Source organism: Anolis carolinensis, chromosome 2, assembly GCF_035594765.1.
Source record: "Anolis carolinensis isolate JA03-04 chromosome 2, rAnoCar3.1.pri, whole genome shotgun sequence".
In the NCBI taxonomy this organism is placed as follows: Eukaryota; Metazoa; Chordata; class Lepidosauria; order Squamata; family Dactyloidae; genus Anolis; species Anolis carolinensis.
Window position 1 is genome coordinate 209,175,659 of NC_085842.1, and position 17,143 is coordinate 209,192,801.

Below are 17,143 nucleotides of genomic sequence, written 5' to 3' on the forward strand. Positions count from 1 at the left end.
CTCTACCAAGCACATTGACCTTACTTTTTAGTCAGTCACACTTGTCTCTATTCCTACCTAGTTGTTTTAAAGAATAGCTGCATGAAAAGTGGGGATTTTAAAGCAGAGAGCTGACATCAAAAAGTAACCTCTGAATTCCTTCTTGAATTTTGAAAAGAAAAAAAATCAGCATCAGGGGTCTGTTATGTGCACTGGTGTCTAACATATAGCTACCTCCTAGTGAGCTTTGGTTTTGATATGAGTGAGCATATACATTGTGTTGTGTTATAGGGCTGAACCAGCTCTCCCATTCTCAGTGTCACTTTCCTTTTCTCCAAATCTGCTTGACTAGTTCAGCTCAGATTTAATGTCCCTGAATAAAAAGATTCCCCCCAAATTATTAGTGGTCTGAACTGCAGACAGCCTTTGACTCTCAATGACAGCTTGACATTGGGAATCATTATGCAATGTCGTTCTACGTGCTTCATGAGGCCTTATTGGCCACATTCGCCAATGCGGTCCAATTTCTTAAATCTAAGAGGCACTGTGACATTACCACACTCTGACAATGGAGCACCAACCCCTTTGTTGAGGTATGGAATTGGCTGTGTAGAGCCATCATAAAACTGTTATGGCTCATTGTTTTCCCATCAGCTTCAAAAGAGTCGACCCCCCACATCCACCACTGCCTCCTGCTTTTCCCCCCATTCCTAAAATGTGTCTTTCTAGGATAGTTCAGGCTACCCCTTCTTCCTCTTCACATGTTCCTCCCAGTTCACAGCTCTTGTAAGATCCTTCTATTAGCTGTATCGGTTCACCAGCATCATGAGATCACAAGACCATAATCAAACACTTCAGGGTCTGGGATTATTGTGTTTGAAGGTTGTTGTATCTGGACAATATCTAAGGGATCAGCTCCCTATGCAATCAAGAAGCAAGTCCCATTGAATTCAGTGGGGTCTATAGCTCCCTTGTCATGTTTAGGATTGAATTCTAAACTTTTGGCTGTCTCATCAGTTTGACATGCTGAGAAGCCACTGCTTAAGAACAAAGGAAGAGACTAGCTAGATATGTTCAAAAGTCTATTTAACCTATAGTTCTGCAGTGAGGAACCGATTCCTCTTGGAAAACCTACAAGCAGGATGTAAGAGAGGTATCACCCTTCTAGTCACGTACCCACTGCAATTGTATACTGAGGCACATTATTAGAAACATTGCAAAGGAGAGCTATCAACTAGATGCCCATGATAGAAGCATACATTTTTTTTGTGTAAAAACAAAAATTGGTGCTAGGGTAATTGTGCCGCATTGCTGTTATAGCTTTACGGACACATTTATTCATTTACTGAAATAAATGGCCATTTGCAGTCTAAGATTAGCTATATCCAATAACCAGTCTTTGAAACTTTTACTGAATCTTGGTGAAAGGCATACCCACTTCCTTAAAAGAAAACCACACTGAAATCTGAAAGGCTGTTCTTAGTTTGCCGACAGTGCCACACACATTCAAGACTTAGACACACACACACACTCTCTCTCTCTCAGCATTCAAGTCAGTTACTTCTTCTCAGCTCCATGTCATTATAAGCATGGAATTCAATGGAATCATAATTCATGGCCCACAAGAGGACCCAAATCCACACTGTAAAACGGGGAAATTGAAAGGAGAGGGGAGGGAATCTGCATTCCAGAAAACCCCAATTTCAAAAGAGCAAAATTTCACTTTATAATTCATTACTTTATCTTAAGACTGCCCTTGAACTTGCTATATTCCTTCATGTTGTAACAGTTATGGCTAGCCTTTTAGAAAGTACACAAATTCAGCAGGATAACTGCATACATGATGTGAACTGTTTGTGCAGGCAGGGGATGTTTGTATGCAGCAAGAGACCTGCCTATTTAGAGCACACATGGACAAGTGTTCCTGTCTCTCCCTGCCTCATTCTCTCTGTTTCTAAGGAGAATCTGTATGCAGGCACATGAATTCATGAGGAAGGGCAACTCCCTCTGTTTTCCCCCAGTCCTTTTATTTCCCTCCATATATATTTCTGATTGCAAGGACACATACAGTTAACACTCAGAAAACATTTCACGCACACATATCCTATGATGGTTGGGCAGATGCATATATTTACTTGACCAGCATAATGGTCTAACACTGAAAGCATCTGACCAATGTTATGGCAAAAAATAACATTACAATGTTAAGTGGCATTATTCCTTGTTAAAAGAAAGCATTTTTTCACTGTTCTTCCCACCACCACCACCACCTCACAAACCTTCACAAGTGCTAGAAACTTAAGAGCACATTGCCCTTGATGGTTATCAGGCAAGCATGAGGCAGGTATGACACAAAATCAATGTAATATTGGTACCACCAAACTCACTTTTGAATCCATTCCACAGGTGCAAATTCAAGACAGGGGCAATGTGATGAATTAGGATACTGAGAGGTCAGACTTCAAATCTCTGCTTGGCCATGGAAACTGATTGGGTGACTTTGGGCAAGTCATACTCTCTCAGCCTAAGAGGAAAGCAATGGTAAACTTCTTCTGAAAGAAAACTGTCAAGAAAATACAACAAAACAGTCACCTTAAATTAGTATTGATTGGAAGGCATGTAACAAATGATAATGTACATAAAAGTGTTTCACTGGAAATATGTGGTTTGTGCATTTTGCAGAAAGATAATACCATAAGCTAAAACTGAATAATAATAATAATAATAATAATAATAATAATAATAATAATAATAATAATAATGATGATGATGAAAGATTGAGTTGTTGCATTCTCTAAAGCCGTTCCAAAATAACCTGAATTATTTTTATATCTTAAGCAGTACAAATGTGAGAATGGGATGTACTCTGAAGTTGTTGTCTACTTTCAAGTTGTTTCTGATTTAAGCGACCCTATGCGAGATTTAATTAGAAGTTTGCCTTTGCCTTCCTCTGAGGCTTAGAGGTTGTGACTTGGCCATGGTCAGACAAGGAAGTTCAATGGCTGAGAAGAATCTGAATCCTGGCCTTCAAGATCATAGGCCAACACTTAAACCTTTGGGCTGGCTTTATTTTTAAGATATTGTCAATATGATTCCCATTCTCCAAGTCATTCCCACCCTTCTAAACCCACCCCAGCTGCCATCATGAAGCATTGTGCAGTTGTGTGCTGGAAATGTAACTCACTCATACAGAACTCGCTCTTTCCCCTGTGTGAATATGAAGTTGGAAAATATAAGTGAAGGCCACCTCTTTGGTATAAATGACACCTATTTGTAATGAAAAGGCAAACGGCAACCTTGGTGTACACCTCCTGTTGAATTAATGTAGTTTGACACCGCTTTAACTGCTATGAAATTCTGGGAGTTTGGTGAAGCTCCAGCATTCTTAGGCTCAAGGCCATGTAAAACTCATCATCAGCAATCCGAGTATGATTGTCTTGGTGTAAGGTCTTGGTGGTAGATCTGTAGGTGGTCGTAGAGGCCTATTCCTGATCTTCATGCTCTTTCACAGTGAAGATATTGGTTTCCAGATGGAAGGTGATCCCAACAAGGGTTGGCTTCACGCCCCTTCCTATTGGCACATTTGTCCCTTTCACCCTCCATTCCCGCCTCTTCGAATTCCACAGCACTGTTGGTCACAGCAGACCTCCTGTTAGCGCACTCAAGTGCCAAGGCTTCTTAGTTCTCAGTGTCTATTCCAGTTTTTAAGGATGGCTTAAAACCCATCTTTTAATTTTATTTGTAAAATTACACCTCCCATGGTTCCATATTTTTGTAAAACTATACCTCCCATGGTTCCATAGCATTGAGCCATAGCAGCTAATGTACTGTCACACACTCTCAGGCCCCTTTCACATTGTCTGCTTTGAACTGGGTTATATGACAGTGTGGACTCAGATAACCCAGTTCAAAGCAGACACTGTGGATTATCTGCCTTGATATTCTAGGTTATATAGCTGTGTGGAAGGGCCCTCAGACCCTGAGAACCCTGTGGTAGGTTCGCCATAAGTTAGAAATGACTCTAAGGCAATGTGTTGTCCGGAATCACTGGATTGCTGAGTTTTCCGGGTTGTATGGCCATGTTAAAGAAGCATTCTCTCCTGACATTTCATCCACATCTATGACAGGCATGTTGAGATCTGTTGGAAAACTATGCAAGTGGAATTTATATATCTATGGAAGGTCCAGGGTGGGAGAAGGAACTCTTGTCTACTTGAGGAAAGTTCTTTTTCGTGTCAGGAGCGACTTGAGAAACTGCAAGTTGCTTCTGGTGTGAGAAAATTGGCCGTCTGTAAGTATGTTGCCCAGGGGACACCCAGATGTTTGATGTTTTACCTTCCTTATGGGAGGCTTCTCTCATAATAATAATAATAAAACTTTTTTATAACCCACTTCAATCTCCCCAAGGGGACTCGGAGCGGTTCACATGGGGACCAAGCCCGATCAATAGATAAAACAATACAACAGCATATATAAGTAAAACAATAATAGTATAATAACACCCATAAAATACATAGCGAGCATCAAAGGGTGGGGCTATTAAGAAATTACAGGGAAGGCGGGCATGTGCAAAAACACAAGGCAGTGAGATTCAGGAATAGGTTAAAGTGCTGAGGGTTAGGGCAGTAAATAGTTAAGACTGGCTGGTGATGAAAACGGAACTACAGTTCAAATGCAAGTTGGAACATCCAAGTCTTCACATTTTTGCAGAATGTGGCCAGGGTAGGTGCTAATCTAATCTCCCTAGGGAGAGAATTCCAGAGCCGAGGGGCCACCACTGAGAAGGCCCTCTCCCTCGTCCCCACCAGCCGTGTTTGCTCCACATGGAGAGCTGGAGCTGACAAAGGGAGCTCACTCGCTCTCCCCAGATTCAAACCCGACTGTCCCTCAGCACTCCTGCCGGCACAAGGGTTTAACCCATTGCGCCACGGGGGGCTCATTGAGGCAACTGTTGAGTGGTGCAATTGGCCAGCTTGATTAGCATTGAATGGCCTTGCAGCTTCAAAATCTGTTTTGAAAGCTGGAAAGTTCCAAAGGCAAACAACCGCCTTTCACGTGAAATTCTCCTACCGGCATGTAGTGCGAGAGGAGAGGGTGCCCTCTGGGGCCACCTTTCAGCTCCTCCTAGCACAGTGGTTCTCAATCTGGGGTCCCCAGATGTTTTTGGCCTACAATTCCCAGAAATCCCATCCAGTTTACCAGCTGTTAGGATTTCTGGGAGTTGAAGGCCAAAAACATCTGGGGACCCCAGGTTGAGAACCACGGTCCTAGGCCTAGCCCCCTTTTGCCTTCTCTTCCCAATGAGACCAGGAGGACCCATGTTTTGCGTGGGGAATTCCCCCCACTCCCCCCTCCCTCTGGAATGCAGGCGCGCGCGCACTTCGACCGTTGAACCATAAGCAACCGTTGGCCTCTACCTGTGGGCGCGCGCTGCGTCGCTCTTTTCCTTTGGCGCCTTCCCTCCCTGTGACGTCACCCCCTCTCCCTCCCTCCTCCTCCCTCCCCGGCTGCCGCGCGAGATGATATTAGCCGCGCCGGCAGAGCAGACAGCCCGCGCCGCGCGCCTGGTGCTCTCAGCAAATCAAAGGCCCATTCAGCGCCGTGATGGATGGGCCTGCCCTCGCGGTGAACCCGCGCTTTAATACAGAGGAAGTTATGAAAGCGCCATCCATCAGCGGCGGGAAGGGAGGGAGGGAGAGGCAGGGAGCGCCTCGCTCCAATTTCTCTCTCTCTCCCCTCAACGCTGCCTCGCCTCCGTCGCGCGGCTTTGCTGGTTTCTCCCTCTCGCCTCAAATATGGAAGGGTGCTTTTGTGTGCCCCCCCCCTTTTCAGAGAAGGAAAGGAGCCCCTCCCTTTCTGCTCCCAACTCCCGCCCTCCCTCCCTCTCTCTCGCGCAGCCGCTCGCTCGTGTCCAATTTAGCATCTTCCCTGACATTTCCCTCCGCGGCTCATACATCAGGCGGAGGAGGGAGGGAGGGAAGGAGAAAGGGAGGGAGAGGGAAGAGCGTTGCTGTTCTGGCAGGCGGCGTGGTGTCTGTCCTGGAGAGAGACAAAAGGAGACGGGGAAGAAGAAGATGAAGAAGAGCGAAGGGCCAAGGGGAGGGTTAGGTTAGGGAGAGGCAGGGGCGGAGGGAATCAAGGGGAAAGGCTCTTCCTCACCGAAGGAGGAAGGAAGAAGAAGAAGGTCTGTGAGGAAGGAAAAGGGGCAGTGCAAGGCCCTGGAGCAGATTGGGAGGGAGTGCCACACCTTTCCTCCCCTGTCCACCTGGGGAGAAGGATTGAATGCACACACTACCACTCCCATTGCAGGCCTTGTTTCTATCCTATGGCACACCCATCACTGAATCCCCTTCCACACAGATGTATGAAATCCACATTGAACTGGGTTATATGGCAGCCTGGACTCAGATAACCCAGTTCAAAGCAGACATTCACCTCCTCCAAGGGGAACTAAACCACCTAAACTGGGCTCTACAGGCCGATAGATATTGCACCACAGACATCAGAAGAGCTGGAAGGCCAAGAACAAGCCATGAGAGTAAAAACAAAGATCCACTCAAAGGAAAAGTGTTCTTTCCATGCATCAAGAGAACCACTCACCGCATAGGCAAGCTGATGAAGAAACACGACCTACAAACTATCTACAGACCTACCAAGAAAATCCAACAAATGTTAAGTTCAGCAAAGGACAAGAGAGCTCCTCTCACCTCTGCAGGAGGAGCCCCCGGTGGAGAAGTGGGTTAAAGCCTTGTGACTTGAAGGCTGGGCTGCTGATCTGCAAGCTGCCGGGTTCGAATCCCACCCGGGGAGAGCGCAGATGAGCTCCCTCTATCAGCTCCAGCTCCATGCGGGGACACAAGAGAAGCCTCCCACAATGATGGTAAAAACATCAAAACATCCAGGCATCCCCTGGGCAACGCCTCCCACAAGGATGGTAAAAACATCAAAACATCCAGGCATCCCCTGGGCAACGTCCTTGCAGACGGCCAATTCTCTCACTCCAGAAGTGACTTGCCGTTTCTCAAGTCGCTCTTGACAAAAAAAAAAAAAAAAAACCTATGCAGGAGTCTACTGTACACCATGCAGCTGAGGACAAGTCTACATAGGGACCACCACAGGCAGTGAAATCAAAGAGATTTTAAGAAGGTGGTAGGGCCTGGTGATTCTTCCATTTCTATCAGCCTGCTCTAAGAATGATTTCCATTTGGATCCAATATTTTGTCCATACCACTATTTACATTTGCAGGAATCAGGATTGTACAAGGGCCAATGTTCACCTAAATCAGGGCTCCTTGAACTTTTTAAGCAGAGGGCCAGTTCAGGGTCCCTCAGACTGTTGGGCACGGGGCAGACCTCTGCAGGAGTGTACCGTATACCATGCAGCTGTGGATTTGTCCAAACACAAATCAAGAAACATGAAAGGCTCTGCAGACTAACTCAACCAGAAAAGTCAGCCATAGCAGAGCACTCGTTGAACCCACCTGGACACAGACTATTATTTGAGAACACAGAAATGCTGGACCACACTAACAACTGCCATGGTGGACTACACAGAGAAGCCACTGAAATCCACAAGCATGTGGACAATTTCAACAGAAAGGAGGAAACCATGAAAATCAACAAAATCAGGCCACCGGTGTTTTAAAATTCTAAAATCAGTACAGTAAATAAAGAACACACAAAAAACAGAGGAATTCCAGACATGAATCCATCAGGGCCAGCTAACATCTCCCAACAAAGGATTCACCCAGGCAGTAAGTAGGCAGACCTTGAAGCTGAAAGGCTATTCAATGCTAATCAAGGTTGCCAATTGCAACATTCATACCTGCCTCAAATAGACAAAGGGTTCTTTCTCCCACCCAGACATTCCACAGATATCTCAACCCCACTTGTCTAGTTTCGAACATACCTCACAACCTTCGAGAATGCCTGCCATAGATGCAGGTGAAACGTAAGGAAATAATGCTTCTGGAACATGGCCATACAGCCTGGAATACTCACAGTAATCCACTGTACCACTCCTATTGCAGGCCTTATTTCCAACCTATGGCAAACCCATCACTGTGGCCCCTTCCACACAGCTGTATAAAATCCACATTGAACTGGGTTATATGGCAGTGTGGACTCAGATAACCCAGCTCAAAGCAGATATTTTGGATTGTCTGTCTTGATATTCTGGGTGTTATGGCTGTGTGGAGGGGTCTTGGGTTTTATCAGCAGGATTGGTTCAAAGAAGTTTTGCCTTTGCCTTCCTCAGAGGCCCCATCCACACAGCCCTATAATCCAGTGTCTGAATCCAGATTATCTGATTTGGATTATGTAGCCATGTATGCCCCTTCTGTACTACCCTATATCCCAGAATCTGATCACAGATGATCTGCTTATCCCAGATTATGCTTGCTTACTTAGGCGATCCCTCGTTGAGAGTACGATGGCCTTCCAGATGTAGTCCTGGTGGTGGTCTGTAGGTGACTGTGGAGCCCTATTCGTGACCCACATGTTCTTCCACAGTGAGGACATTGGTTTCTAGGTGGAAGGTGGTCCCGGTCAGGGTCAACTTGGCACACCTTTTCCCTTTCGCCCTCCATTTGTGCAAATTCCACAGCACTGCTGGTTCCAGCAGACCTCCAGCTAGATTACTCAAGGGCCAGGGCTTCACAGTTCTCAGTGTCTATGCCACAGTTTTTGAGGTTAGCTTTAAGCCCATCTTTAAATCTCTTTTCCTGCCCATCAACATTCCATTTTTCGTTCTTGAGTTGGGAGTATAGTAACTGCTTTGAGAGACGGAGATCAGGCATTCAGACAACATGGCCAGTCCAGCAGAGTTGACGGCGTAGGAGCATCACTTCAATGCTAGTGGTCTTTGCTTCTTCCAGCACGCTGACATTTGTCTGCCTTTCTTCCCAAGAGATTTGCAGAATTTGTCGGAGGCAATACTGATGAAATTGTTCCAGGAGTTGAGTGTGACGTCTGTAGACAGTCCCCGTTTCACAGGCTTATAACAGGACTAGGAGGACAATAGCTTTATAACCAAGCACCTTGGTATCTCTACAGATGTCCCAATCCTCAAACACTGTCTGCTTCATTCAGAAGAATGCTGCACTCGCAGACATCAGGCGGTGCTGTATTTCAGCGTCAATGTTAACTTTTGTGGAGAGGTGGCTGCCAAGGTAGCGGAAATGGTCAAAATTTTCTAATGTTACACCATTAAGCTGTATTTCTGGCATTGCAGAGGGATTGGCTGGTGACTGCTGGAAGAGCACTTTGATTTTCTCAATGTTTAATGAGAGGCCAAGGTTCTCATATGCTTCTGCAAAGGTGTTTAGAGTGGCTTGTAGATCTTCTGAATCCGCACAGACTACATTATCATCAGCACATTGGAGTTCCATAACATGTTGTTGTGACCTTGGTTTTGGCTTTCAGTGTATTTAACTTCCCAGATTATATGATAATGTAGACTCATGTAATCCGTTTCAAAGAAGATAATCTGGGATCAGATCTTGGGATATAGGGCAGTGTAGATCTAGCCCTAGACTCACATTATTAAAAATTATATTTCAGCCAGAGGCATCTTCAATATAATCTAGTTCAAAACAGATAATCTGAATTCAGGAATTGGGTTATATGGCAGTGTAGATCCAGCCTGAGGCTGAGTGAGTATGACCCAGTAGGTTTTGGTGACTGAGTGCATTCCAGCCCTGTTCTTCAGTTGTGATCCGTCACTCAAACTGCCACACTGGCTCACTTAAATTGTATAATTCTGCTATATTATTTCAATTTCTAATATGCCCCTGGTTTCTAAGGTTTTCAATATAGAACGTAGAAAATGTATGCCTTGGGCAAGGTCAACCATTGTGTTTCCATGTCTGAGTTGGAATTCAAACCCAGAGTCATGGTCCAATGCTCAAATTTCTACATCCACACTGGCTCTCTACCCCTCCAGTGTTAATTTAGTTTCTAGCATGGCTCTTATTGTCAAGGTTTTAGAATTGAATACAACTAAGGAATAAAAAATGTGTGCTGGGGGGTGGGTAAAACTCAAATTAAGTGGAACATTAAAGTCCCGCTGCAAAAATTCTCAAGCTGGTTTTGAGGGTTTGGTTTTATCCCTTGGGTTTGTTGTGCCTTTCAAGGCTGAAAAAGAGACTCGAAGGGTGTGTTTTGAGATCCAGTTTACAAGTCATTCTCAGTTCAAGATGGTGAGCAGGGAGATCTGGATGAGCTGATTCAGCACCTCAGTTTCTTCTAATGCATTTTCTACCTGGTGGGGCTTCGTGGCCAGAAGTAATGCCTGTAGGTGAAACAGCCTTTAAAAAGCTGGAGGAAGGATTAGATTCTCTCCCTGCTCTGCCCACCAGTCTGCACTTTGAAGAAGCTATTCATATAAATATGCATGGGTCTGAAATTTGATGAAGCTATTCATATAGCTTTTCTAGATCCGGCGCAGTCTGGCTTCAGGCCGGGGCATGGTACCGAGACAGTCTTGGTCGCCTTAGTGGATGATCTTCGTCGGGAGCTGGATAGGGGGAGTGTGTCCCTGCTGGTTCTGCTGGACCTCACAGTGGCCTTCGATACCGTTGACCATGGTATCCTTCTGGGATGCCTCGCGGGGATGGGTCTTGGAGGTACTGTTTTGCAGTGGCTCCACTCATTCCTGGAGGGTCGGTCCCAGATGGTGTCATTGGGGGACACATGCTCGGCCCCACAACCATTGACTTGTGGGGTCCCGCAGGAGTCGGTATTGTCCCCCTTGTTGTTTAACATCTACATGAAGCCGCTGGGAGTTTAGGAGTGCGGTGTCATCTGTATGCAGATGATGTCCAGCTCTGTCACTCTTTTCCACCTGTCACTAAGGAGGCTGTCCAGGTCCTGAACCGCTGTGTCAGACTGGATGAGGGCCGGACAAATTGAAATTGAATCCAGACAAGACAGAGGTCTTCGTGATCAGTCGGAAGGCCGAACAGGGTATTGGATTACAGCCTGCGCTGGATGGGGTCACACTCCCCCTGAAGGCGCAGGTGCGCAGTCTGGGGGTGATCCTAGACTCATTGTTGAGCCTGGAACCCCAGGTCTCAGTGGTGGCTAGGAGAGCCTTCGCACAGTTAAAACTTGTGCGCCAGCTGCACCCGTACCTTGGGAAGCCTGACTTGGCCACGGCGGTCCACGCTCTTGTTACATCCCAATTAGATTACTGCAATGCACTCTACGTGGGGCTGCCTTTGAAGACTGTTCGGAAGCTCCAACTAGTCCAACGGGAGGCAGCCAGGCTGTTAACTGGAGCAACGTACACGGAGCATACCACTCCTCTGCTACGTCAGCTCCACTGGCTGCCGATCAGCTACCGAGCACAATTCAAAGTGCTGGCTTTAGCCTATAAAGCGCTAAACGGTTCTGGCCCAGCTTACCTGTCCGAACGTGTCTCCTGCTATGACCCATCGTGGAATCCAAGATCTTCCGGGGAGGCCCTGCTCTCGGTCTTGCCAGCCTCACAGGTGCGGCTGGCGGGGACGAGGGACAGGGCCTTTTCAGTGGTGGCCCCCCGTCTATGGAACACCCTCCCAAATGAAATTAGACAGGCTCCCTCCCTCTTGTCTTTCCGAAAAAGAACAAAAAAGTGGTTAGGCCTTTGAACAAGAGTAGCAGTAGAAATGAGATACGATAATTATACGACTCACTGATTGCCCCACTTGGACTTGAAACACGCCTGAATGTATATTTATATGTATAACTATGTAGGTTATTTAATGTAAGCTCTCAATTTTAATGTAAGTTTTTAATTTAAATGGATTTTTAAACATGATATAAATTGTTTTGATATATATGTTCATGTTGTAAGCCGCCCTGAGTCCCCTGAGGGGTGAGAAGGGCGGAGTAGAAATGATGTAATAAATAATAAATAAATATAGATAGGCATGGATCTGAAATTTGGTGAGAACAGGAGTTGTCAGCAGCCCCGTGAGATATATGGAACATGATGTCCAGTGTGTATGTTTGTCTTCAAGTTTGTTGACTCATCGTGATCTCATGAATCTTACAAAACTTTCTTAGGCAAGGAGTACTTCAGAAGTGATGGTCTTCCTTCCAAAGACTAACCAGGACTGACCCTGCTTAATTTCCAACATCAAACAGTATCTGATGTCCTAAGAATGCATTGAAGAGTTGAAGGGAGGTGGGTTTGACATGTAGACTGCTGTTCCAGATATCTCTGCCTTTACAGTCTCCAGCCTTTGTGCTGGCTAAGCAAGGGTCATGTTTGAGCAATTTTGAGTTGAAGCCCCTTCCCAGACTGGGGGAGAGAATAGTTGGACCAGCAAAGTTGTTACCTCTTTGACTATAATTTGTATAATTTTCAACCAGTGTTCATGCTTGATGGAGGGTTCTGGGAGCTAAAGTCCTAAACTGCATATTTCCACGGTCTTGTTGGAAGCAGGGCCCATATGCAAAAGAGCAACCCCTCCTCAACAGATCTTAAGGTTGCCTTTTTTCCCCTTTTTTTCTTGCTGGGTTTGTGGCCATGTCCTCCCTTCTTCTCTTTCCCTTTCTTCCACTTGCGCTTCTCCTACACTCTCCTGGTTTTCTGTTGCTGTAACCTTCCATTCAGAGATTCCTGTCCCTGGTTTGGGAAAAGGTATGAGGGCAACAATGGATTAACATTTCTAGAATAGGGAAGACCCTCACTTCCAATTGGTGTACGCTTGTTTTACCATCTACTTCATTTTTTCACATGCTATTACTCCTGGAACGATTAGTGCTGCCCTTTGGGGACAGGTGTGGTGCATCATCAAAGGCTTTCACTCGTAGCTGAGTATGATTGTCTTCCAAGAGTATGGCAATGGGTCCGTAAGTGACTGTGGAGACCTATTCTGGATCTGTAGAGTCTTTTTCACAATGAGGATATAGATTCCAGGTGACTATAGTGTAGTGCAGTGATTCCCAAAGTGGGCGCTACCACCCCCTGGTGGGCACTGCAGCAATCCAAGGGGGCGGTGGTGGCCAAAGGTGCATTTGAATGTTTTAACTTTTTTTGTATCACCTTTCTATTCTGATTTCAAAAAATAGTTTCATAATTTCAAACTTCAATGTTTCTAATTTACATCTTTCTTTACTATATTTTACAAAAACGATAGAAACATTAATACATATATCTTTCCGTTTAATTGCTATTAAAATTTTAAAAAATTAATTTCCAGGGGGCGCTGAGTAATATTTTTTCTGGAAAGGGGGCAGTAGTCCAAATAAGTTTAGGAACTACTGGTGTAGTGGTTTGACCATTGGGCTACAACTCTGATGACCAGGTTTCAATTTCCCCCTTTGCCATGGAAACCCACTGGGTGACCTGAGCCAAGTCACACACTCTCAGCACCAGGAAATCCTGGTAAAGGGGCACCATAAGTCAGAAAAACACAACAACAGAAGCAACAAAGTCTTGCTTACTTCCAAGTAGTTATGAAGGATAATTCCAATCACCATAAAAAAATGGCAAAATAATGGATGCTCAAAACACAGGCTAGGTCATTCAATTTACATTCATAATTAAATTTAATTAAATTGGACCATTTACAACTCTTTTTTAAAAAACCAAACACCTAGGCAGCTATTTTCAGAGAGCCTTGAAGCTCATTGAGTAACCGTGGACAAGCTGCTTACACTCATTTTCCCCCTGCCCAGTTCAGCTTGACCTACCTCATAGGCTTGATGTGAGGATCAAGTGAGAAGGAGCAGGCAGAGCTATTTATGCCTTGGAGGAAATGCAGAATATCTATGTAAAATAAATAATCTAGAGGCATGAGTACAATAACTATGATAAACCTGCTAGCTAAATAAGCTTGGGTTCTTTAAAAAAAAACTCGACAGCTAGAGAAATTGTGATGGCCTTTAAAAGAAATTTCAGTCAAAGCAGAACACCTGGCAAGCGGCAGACTGTGTTTATGGGCAAGCTTCTGAGCCAGGCTGTTAACGCAACATGGGGTTCATCACTTTATCACCAGTAACAAAGTCAACGCTGGTCGTGTAGAATGGTTTAACAGAACCTTAAAAATAAAACTGTGAAGCTATTTTACAGCTAAGAACACCTTCCATTATGTGCTGCTACAATTCCTAAAAAGCTATCATCATAGTTTTCACAGAACTATCAGAGCCAGACATGCGGATGTTTTACACTTCCTGGCGTAATATTCATTCCAAATGTTCAGAGTAATACGCCTGGAAACAAGTGCAGTCGGCCCTTCTTATCCACAAGATTCCGCATCTATGGATTCAATTCTCCACGGCTTGAAAACATTATTAAAAACCAAGAAATGATTGCTGCTGCCATTTTATATAAGAGACATTACTTCTCTGTATATCATGGGGCTTGAGCATTCATGGATTTTGGTATCCACAAAAGGTCCTGGAATAAAATCCCAGTAAATACCAAGGGTTGCTTGCACATGGACAGAACACTTGATTTCCAAAGGCTAAACCCTTGGTGCAGGATGTTGTTTTTTTCTTTATCATGTCAGAAGTGACTTGAGAGCATACTGCAAGTCGCTTCTGGTGGGGAAGAATTGGCTGTCTACAGAGAAGTTGCCCAGGGGATACCTGGATGTGTTACTGAGAGACTTCTCTCATGTCCCCACAAGGTAGAGATGACAGACAAGAGCTCATCCCATCTCGTGGATTCAAACTGGCAACCTTCAGGTTAGCAACCCAACCTTCAGGTCAGCAATTCAGCCGGCACAGGGGTTTAACCCATTGCGCTATCACAGCTGGTGAAAGATGTTCATGGTGGGTTCACTTGCCCCCTCTAGCCTAAATGAATGGATATTTCATTTATATACATACATATGCAAGAGGGTGAAATTTCTATCCACAATGATATATACAATGGTGGAAGCTCCTATGTTGCCAATCCTTGACAATATAGAAATTGAGCCTTAAAAGGCCAGTATTTCATATAGAGGAGTGGGTAGGTAACAACAGCCATGTTACCTAAGGACAGTGGGGATGAACAGTGCAAAATATCAGGAGAGGACAGGTGACCTGATGGCACTGGCAGACACATACCAGGTGTCCTACATCTTTCATAGCAATTTTGAAATGATGATGAGGGCTGATTTTCCCCTCTTCAGTGCTTATGGATAAATTAGACAGTCTTAATGGGAAAGTATGGAATATGGAACAGAAGAAGCTTTCCATATTAATTAATTGGGGAAATACAATAATTAATTGGTAGATGTAATACATGAAAGAGTAGATGAGTGAAATGGACATTGTAAAGATGTCATGATCATTGTGTTTTATTCATGATTGTTATGTTTAGGTTGACTGTTTAAAGTTATATATTTCAGCTATTCTTATACAGAAGCTGGGAGCCTCTAAGGCATGGCCAGGAAAAGGGGCGTGGCTTCACCTTGCTGGTGGAAGCCTTAGAATTCAAAATTTAGCAGTTGGAATTCGGCAGTTGGAGGTTGTCGGTTGAGCAGAGCAGTTGGTTCTATTCAGTGGGAAAGGAGTGTGATCGAAATAAAGAGATTGTGGGAGGAAGTTGAGCAGCTAGAGAGTTTAGCGGAGAAGGGCTAAAATTAAAGTTGCTGAGCCTTTAGTAGGAATAACTAAAGAGCTGAGGTTACATCCCTAAGTCATAGAAGGACTAGGGTTAACCAGTTAAACTCCCCAGTCCAAGTTTGATCGGGTACAGATCAATTAAGTTCAAGAAGGACAGTATTCCTAACTGAAAGAAACAAGTCTTATAAAGCTAATACCATACTAAGCTCAGTGAAACGATTGAAAAGTCTTGCAACACTTACTGTACAGAAGTAACATCGTTCAACTTAAGTTATAACATTCTTGCAACCATCAAGCTTTGTACTATAAATAAACAAGTTACTGTTTCTTCAAATGTTGCTTATTATTTGAGCAAAGCATCTTTCAAAGGTGGTGGCAGCGACAACATAGAAAAGTGAAATACATAGAGGTAGAAGGTGAACCCTTCGCATTTTGGTGGCAGCGGTGGGATCCAAAAAGGTTCCATCCCTGTCATCACATCGAGTCTTCACATAATTGGTGGCAGCGGTGAGATCTGAAGGGATTCCATTCTCTGCCACGTCGAGTCTTCACATTAATTGGTGCCAAGCGGTGGGATACGTGTAACAAAGACTGATTCAGTGCCTGAGATACGTGTAACAAAAACTGATTCAGTGCCTGAAATTCGTGTGGCAAAAGTCAGTTTGGTGCCGGAGATCAGCTTTAGGTAAAAGGGCTGAGGTAAAACTTGTCTGGAAATGGCCACCAGGAAACAGAAAAAGTTGGCAGAGGAGGCAGGAGAGCTTTCCTCCTCAGATTCAGAACAAGTAACCTTGTCTGAAATGTCTCTCAAGTATCAATTAGAGATGAAGAAACTAGAGATTGAGGAGAGAGCCAGGCAGAGAGAATGGGAGGATAAGCAAAAAGAGAAAGAGAGACAAGCTGAGGAGAGAGCCAGGCAGGCTGAATTGGAGGATAAGCAAAGAGAGAGAGAATTAGAGTTGAAGAGAATGGAAATAGATTTGGAGAAGCAAAGATTGACACACTCTCAACCTCATGCTGATACCCAAGAAGGGGATTTGAGAGCTGAAGCACCTGACGTAATTTTAAAAAGGTTTCCCAGATATAACAAGGAAGATGATATAGAAAAGTTCCTTATATCCTTTGAAAGGTGCTGTAAAGATTTTGAAGTGAGTGAAGACAAATGGATGTTATATCTGAGGCCACAAATTAGTGGAAAGCTTCTGGAGATATATAGTGACATGGCTGAAGACACTCACAGAGATTATAAGATGTTTAAACTACAGGTACAACAAAAGTTTCAGTTGACGCCTGAATTTTACAGATTAAAGTTCAGAACTTTAAAGAGGGACAGACACCAAAGTTTTGCGCAAGTTGCTTCAAAGCAAGCTCAATACTTTGACAGCTGGGTGAGGACTTCTGAAGTAGATTCCTTTCTGCAACTTAAGGAACTATTGAAGCTGGAGCAGCTCTTTCACCTAGTTCCCTCAGAATACAGATGGCTAATTCAAGACCGAAACCCAAAGACAGCCAACGAAGCTGCAGTTATGATTGACCAGCTAATTACCTTGAAAGAAGGCTTTAGGAAGGAGGAAGAACCAAAAGAGAAAAAACCTCTAAAGCCGACGTTTTACCCTCG

General features: G+C 44.4%; 1 protein-coding gene across 2 annotated transcripts in view; it reads right to left on the reverse strand.

Moving 5' to 3' along the window:
- Positions 1-5,457, reverse strand: part of smug1 (single-strand-selective monofunctional uracil-DNA glycosylase 1) — a 43,344-nt gene extending 37,887 nt beyond the window's left edge. Inside the window, exons 1-2 of one of the 2 annotated variants that reach the window (XM_062971632.1) lie at positions 5,397-5,457; positions 2,367-2,542 (exon numbers count right to left, since the gene is read on the reverse strand). The gene's annotated coding sequence lies outside the window, so the exon portion shown is untranslated. The remainder of the gene's footprint in view (positions 1-2,366; positions 2,543-5,396) is intronic. The other variant, XM_008103627.2, reaches the window with a different exon arrangement.
- Positions 5,458-17,143: the final 11,686 nt, after the last annotated feature.